Below are 6,457 nucleotides of genomic sequence, written 5' to 3'. Positions count from 1 at the left end.
GTTTCACAATATGAGATAATTGTGAGATTTTTCTCCTTGATGCAAAATTGATCCCTTGCCTCGAGAATCTCTTGAACTTTGAATTAAATAAATTGCAGATGATGGATAAATTTGATTAGATTATTGATATCGGAGAAACTCATCATGTGACTAGTAATCTAAATTTTTTGAATCAAGGATGCCCTATTATTTCAAGTCCCGTAAGCTTACCAGTTGGGAAGAAAGCAATCGCCACGATGGAGAGGCGTGTTGCTTTTGCTGGTGGTTTCATGCTCGAACGCGTTTTATTTGTACCCACTTTACAATGTAATTTAATATCGATGTCAAATCTAATTGATGATATTCATTGTTTTGTCTGGTTTACACCTTTTTTATGTGCTATAGAGGACCAACATTCGGGGAGCATGATTAGCGCTGATGAACGGAAGGATGGACTCTATTATTTTCGAGGAATTCCTACAGTGTACATAGTGAATATTCCAGAATTTTTGAATTTGAGCTATGGCGCAGGAGATTGAGGCATCCATCAGATAGAGTGGTCAAGTCAGTTCCTATCTAGTTCTGTAAAAAAAGAAACTAAATTAATGCATGTATCACGTGCCCTCAGGCTAAACAAACTCGAGATAGTTTTCCTGCTAGTGATAACGATGCTAGCCATATATTTGAACTCATTCATTGTGATTTATGGGGACCATATAACCAAAAACCACCTTCATGTGGTGCACATTATTTTTTGACATTAGTTGATAAATTTTCAAGAGTTGTTTGGGTGTATTTGTTACGGGATAAAACTGAAGTTTGTAAAGCTTTTCTTTCGTTCTTTGATATGGTTGAACGTCAATTTGAGACTAGTATTAAATTAGTGAGAAGTGACAACAGGATAGAATTTAAACGCATGCTTGACTATTTTGATAAGATCGACATTATTTTGAAACCTCGTGTGTTGGAACTCCACAACAAAATGAAAGAGTGGAGTGTAAGTATCAACACATGTTGAATGTAGCTTGTGCTTTAATGTTTCAAAGGCAATCTTCCTATTACTTTTTGGGGGTGAATGCATATTGGGTGCAATTTCTTTGATAAATCGTACTCCATCAGGTCTATTACAAAATAAAGACCATTTGAGGTCTTATTTGGTATAGCTCCAGATTTTGAGATATTGCGAATTTTTGGGTGTTTGTGTTTTGCTCATAATCAACGATAAAAGGGAGATAAGTTTGCTCCACGTAGTCGAAAGTGTGTATTTGTGGGATATCTATATGGTAAGAAAGGGGTGAAGGTCTATGATCTTGAGATTGGAGAAATATTTGTGTCTCATGATGTAAAATTTCATGAAAATGAGTTTCTCTATGCTAATGTAAATGTGACTACCAGTAACAACACTTTGTCTTCTACTGAAAATGTGGTGGTTGATAATCAATTTTTTAATGATCTAGAAAGTGATTGTAAGGAAGTAGTGCCCACTAACGCCATTGAAGATGAAGTTGTAGAGCTTACTGGTGTCACTAACGATATAAGAGAGGTTGAGAATGTAAGGGATACAACACAAATTGTACCCGTTATGCCAATAGCCACGAGCACAGTGACTAAACCCATAACCACAACCATGGTTTCACTTGTAGATTAGTTACACAATGAAAACAATTCGCAAGTGAAGCAGTTGGTTTGAGCAGAGGTTTATGAACAAAGTGCCCATTAGTTCTCCTCCATGATTTTGTTACTAGATCTATACGAACAGATCAGAATCCATCCCCCAGTTCATCGACTTCCACGAGCTCCTCAGGTTCTCCTTACGCTATAGCAAATTTTGTGAACTATGATAAATTATCTGCATGACATCGTACATTTCTTGCAGCACAAACTATAGGGCATGAGCCTCGTAATTTTAATGAGGCTATCAAAGATAGGAGAGAAGCCATGCAAAAGGAAATAGAGGCTTTGGAAGATAATCAAACTTGGGTTACGGAAGTCTTGCCTTCAGACAAGAAAGCACTTGGATACAAATGGGTATATAAAATTAATTATCACGTTGATGGAAAAATCGAACGATTCAAGACTCATCTTGTAATTTTTGGCAATCACCAGGTTGAGGGTATTGACTATGACGAGACTTTTGCCCCAGTGGAAAAAATAGTATGAGCTTTTCTAGCAGTTGTAGCTGTAAAGAATTGGGAACTACATCAAATAGATGTTCACAACACTTTTCTCTATGTTGATCTTGATGAGGAAGTGCATATGAAATTACCACCTAGCTTTACTAGCAATATGTCATGTATGGTGTATTGTCTTAAGAAGTTTCTCTATGGCTTACGTCAAGCTCCGAAGTATTGGTTTGGTAAGTTGGCTGCTTCACTAAAGAAATATGGATTCACTCAGTTTTATTAAGATTACTTGCTTTTTAAGTTGTAACAAGCACAAGTTCAGCTAAATATCCTCGTATGTTGATGATTTGATTATCTCTGGTAATAACTTATCTGCTGTTACTTCATTTAAAAAATATTTGGGTGAATGTTTTCACATGAAAGATTTGGGCACTTTGAAATATTTCTTGGCATTGAGGTTGCAAGGGATCCAGAGGGAATTTTTCTTTGTCAGCTAAAATATACTCTTGATATAATTTCAAAAATGGGGCTCTTAGGAGCTAAACCTACAGAGTTTCCAATTGAGCAAAATCATCGCTTAACACTAGCTATTGGCCTTTTATTGACTAATCCTAAATGATATTGGCGTCTAGTAGGACGTCTCATATACTTGTCCTTTATCCGACCTGGTTTGGCTTATATGGTGCATATTTTGGCTTAATTTATACAGACACCACGACAAAAATATTGTGATGCCATAGTTCGTATATTCATTTTAAAACATAGTCTTGGTTAAGGAATCCTCTTTTGCTCTATTTGTGATCTCTCTCTTTCAGGTTGATGTGATTTAGATTGGGCAAGTTGTCCCTCGACTCTCATTCTGTCATCGGTGGCTTATATTTCTTGATGGCTCTTCTATTTCTTGTATAACTAAGAAGCAACAAACGATGTCTCATTCGTCAGCAGAACCCGAGTATCACTCCATGGCTTTTATTGCTTATGAACTCAAGTGGTTTAAAGTATTGCTTGGGAGTCTAGGGTGGATCATCCACGTGCCATCAATTTATTTTGTGACAGCCAATCTACATTACATATTGCTCAAAATCTAGTTTTTCATAAACGCACAAAACACATTAAGATAGATTATCACTATATCATGATATTGTTCAAGATACACTATTGCTACATGTTAAGTTTCCATAATGAGCAACTTACAGATATCTTTACGAAGGCGTTAGGGAAACAACGATTTCTTTATCTACTTTACAAATTGGGCATTTGTGATCCTTATGCTCCAATTTGAGGGGTGTTAGGAAATATATTAGGAAATATATTTCTATTTGTGATTTTTACATTCTTCTCCTTTTATTTATTTTTATATGTATTATTTAGTTCAAATTAGATTGTATATATATTTTACTCATTAATAAATTAATTCAAGCTGATTCTCAAAGTGGATGTAGACCAAACTGGTCGAACCACTATATATCTTCGTGTTCTTTACTGTTTTCGATTTATTTCTACTTATTGTTTGCATTCTGTTTGGCCATCTAAGTTAGTTTCGATTTATTTCTACTTATTGTTTGCATTTTGTTTGACCATCTAAGTTAGGTTCAGAAACTCTCACAAGTGGTGCAGCAGTAGTCACCTGAAGAACGAGGAGCTGCCTGGGATGAAGATTGGAGTTCGGATTTCGTCCGACCATGGGTGGTTCGTTCGGCGTGTGTTTGCGGTGTGCTCACGTGGTTTCAGTCCGCGGCATGCTCTGTCTCTTATACACATCTAGATGTGTATAAGAGACAGACCGTGGGTGGTTCGATTGGCGTGCATCCGCGGCATGCTCGCGTGGTTTCAGTCAGCGGCCGGTTCTCGCGTGGTTCAGCGGTCGGTTCTCGCGTGGTTTAAGTCCTGTCTCTTATACACATCTAGATGTGTATAAGAGACAGGCAATAGGTATCAGTAGAATCTTAAAATTACAGATTGGTGAATTCATTGATTATCTGTAATTTGTAAAATTTCTTTATTGCTCATTAATAAATTAATTCAAGCTGGTTCTCAAAGTTGATGTAGACCAAACTGGTCGAACCACTATATATCTTGGTGTTCTTTACTGTTTTCGATTTATTTCTACTTATTGTTTGCGTTTTGTTTGGCCATCTACGTTAGGTTCAGAAACTCTCACATATTCATCTTATTCTAAATGAAAACCTAAGGAAATAACTTTCCAGTTTTTTTTTTCACTCTAGCTCACGGCTTTCACTCATTTTTCTCTCTTTTAGCTCCATGATCTCACTCATTTTTTTTTGGCTCTAGTTCTATACTCTCACTTGTTTTCTCACTTTAGCCCCTACTTTCATGGTGGGATCTTTTTTTGGAAGGAAGAGTGAGGGAGGCAATTAGAGAGATGTGAGGGAAGAGAAGAAAACAATAAAAAAAATTTGTTGATGTAAACAAAAGGTTATCTAACCTTACTTTCAAAAGTCAAGTCAAATCTCATTTTGGCTTAAAATTTTGGACAAATGATACAATTAACTCATAAAACCACCTATCCAATTTTTGTATTGAGATACAAAGCTACTTGGGAGAGGTTTATCATTGACACATAGCATACTAAGGATGAGAATAACATTGAACACTAAGTGTGCAAGAGCCACAAGCTTTCCGCACTACATAGGCATGAAGTTTTAAGGAAATATGCATTGACATCTTGGGTGAAATAGACTATTTCGTGCCATGTCAAGAAACAGTCTGTAGAACTAAGGAAGAAACTGAGATGAACCTATTGGGTATAATGATGTTAAAAATACTTTCTGGGACGCAACCAAAACATTTTTGCAAAGCTTGTTATAACTTCTTGATAGCTCAATAAAAGAGCTATCTTTCCTAGCCTACTGTGAGTTAAGAGAGTTTGATAGTTAAATATTCTTATTTGTAGAAAATCAAGTTCAAGAGGCCTTTGAGACATCTTAGGTATTTTTGGAGTTAAATAGAGTAGTTAAGGGTCAAAACCAAGCAACCAGGCTCAACTATATGAATAAAAAGACCAAAATGCTGCTATAGAGTATTGTCTCAATGCTACATGACACTTGGAGCAGCGTTGCTAGATAGAATAACAACGTCACAACGTTGCCCTTTCCTCTCGACAGTGTTAGGAGACTATTGGGAGGAAGGGTGGCAAAGTGTTGCCTAAGTAGAAGGAATTGGCTAATGTATGAATGTTTGTTGACTGTTTCATGACTCGTATTTATACGATCAATTTAGGATTAAAGAGAAATCGATTAAATGAATTTGAGTATCCAATTGATTAATCATTGTGGTAGTATCTTTTAAGCGTGATGTAAATGTTTAGGCTTGGATGAAAAGCTATTGTGCCTAGTAGGACGATGTTTAGACGATGTATAATTTAATTTTGGTGTTCATGTTAATTAATAGTTGAGGCACTTGCTCGACTTTTCCAAAAAGTTGGCTTTCCGAACGACTTGGTTTGGATGAGTGAGTTGGCCATGTGCTTGTATTTCATCAAATGGATTTATTTCACATTCCTGTGATTGAATTGTATAAGATTAACCTCCCTTCCTCTAAGCTAAATTGTTTGGTTATATCACGCTTCTATCCTTTTAATTTTTTTTTCTTACCATTAACCTTAAGTCTTCTATTTCATTTCCAACCCCTCTATTACTGCTTTAACTTGGGAATTATCTTGTGAGAAACTACTCTTAGACTCCCTATGTGGTTCAACTTCGTCTTCTGCTAATTACTACAAATATTATTTTTAGATAAGTTATTGTAAATTTCGTTTGGTTGAAGGTCTTGACTAGTTGTTTATTTTTCATAGTCGCCTAGCTTTGCATTGGTTTCTTTCATAGGAAGTGTTTGATTTCTTGATGAAAAAAAGATCTTTAGAAGAAAAAGTGGTATCGTTGATAAATGTGTCAAAGAGTATGTTTTCACTATATATTTTGTTACTTTTCTTTAGTAAACAAAGACTTCATATGACATTTTGACCCTAAAATGACCTAAAATGAGTAAAATGAACAAATACTTGTCTTTGAATAGCTTTAAGTAAGTTTTAACTGTTTTTTTGAACCGATTTCATAAACTTTTATAGAGGTTTCTATTGTTTTTGCATAAATGAATAGTGATATGCCCGTATTGAAGGTTTGATGTGCCCGCATCAAAATCCTAATTTTGGTTAGATCACGCCCAATTATTCAAACTTGCTGGTTTTATGGTCTTCGATTGTTTAGCTCCGAAACTACTTGGAGGGTTTTCAAGGCATGGATTCTGACCCTTCTTTGCCTACCTTGGTTTATATAAAGGATTGGAATCCTCTTGAATCAACATGCTCCACTCAAGAAATCTCATAAGTTTCTGTT

Source organism: Benincasa hispida, chromosome 10 (genome assembly GCF_009727055.1).
Source record: "Benincasa hispida cultivar B227 chromosome 10, ASM972705v1, whole genome shotgun sequence".
In the NCBI taxonomy this organism is placed as follows: Eukaryota; Viridiplantae; Streptophyta; class Magnoliopsida; order Cucurbitales; family Cucurbitaceae; genus Benincasa; species Benincasa hispida.
This window is presented reverse-complemented; position numbering follows the sequence as displayed.